The 692-nt window shown below is 36.1% G+C and overlaps 1 long non-coding RNA gene across 1 annotated transcript; it reads left to right on the top strand.

The window, feature by feature from the left end:
* The first annotated feature begins 43 nt into the window (after positions 1 to 43).
* LOC107838384 (uncharacterized) lies at positions 44 to 692 on the top strand. Its single transcript, XR_001664439.1, has 2 exons — positions 44 to 199; positions 645 to 692. It is a non-coding gene; the product is annotated as an uncharacterized LOC107838384 (long non-coding RNA).

Genomic DNA, 692 nt, shown 5'->3' with positions numbered 1-692 from the left:
GCGGCAATTTGCAGCAGTGACTGCCGTAAAACGGAGCAGAACACGGCATTAGCTGGAAGCGGGAGCCATAGACATAATATAATTATATTATGTCTATGGCGGGAGCATTCTTGGCAACGTTGGCTTTATTTAGCGACTTTTCAGAGCCTCCTAATAGCTTCTTTAAAAACAAATCCGACAAGCGACATCCCTGGAAATGGTAAGTCTGTCCCTTTTGCAGGAGATTCACTTTTTATTTTTATTTTGACCAGTAAATTAAACATTACACGAATCAAAAGAGTTGAAAAACATAAAAATAAACTCATTAGTTAATTCAGCTCAGGTTTCCAGGTGTTTCTAGCGCCAAGCGCATTGAAAAGATTCTCTTTTCTTGCAGTAAATGGAAGGGTTTCATGTTGCTTTACCAAAAACAGCCACTTAGTATCAACAACTGTCTTCAGAAATGACTCGGAGCAGTAATGGGCCGGTACTTCCCCATCAAACATGTCTGCTGTTAATTAGGTGCTGCTTCCAGCATCTTAATGAATTTTATTCACTTTGATGTTTTGGATTAATTACTAAATTGTTTTTGATGTTATCTTGATTAAAAAAACAACAACTAGGAATCCAAAGAATTAATTCTAATATTTGAAATTTTTTATAAGTTATAGGAGCTGGTTTTTCTTCACATCAGATTGATGTGAAAAACCAAA

This window comes from Poecilia formosa, unplaced genomic scaffold (genome assembly GCF_000485575.1).
Source record: "Poecilia formosa unplaced genomic scaffold, Poecilia_formosa-5.1.2 Scaffold246, whole genome shotgun sequence".
Lineage (NCBI taxonomy): Eukaryota > Metazoa > Chordata > Actinopteri > Cyprinodontiformes > Poeciliidae > Poecilia > Poecilia formosa.
The sequence above is the reverse complement of the archived record's forward strand: the minus strand, read 5'-3'. Positions and strand labels throughout refer to the sequence as shown.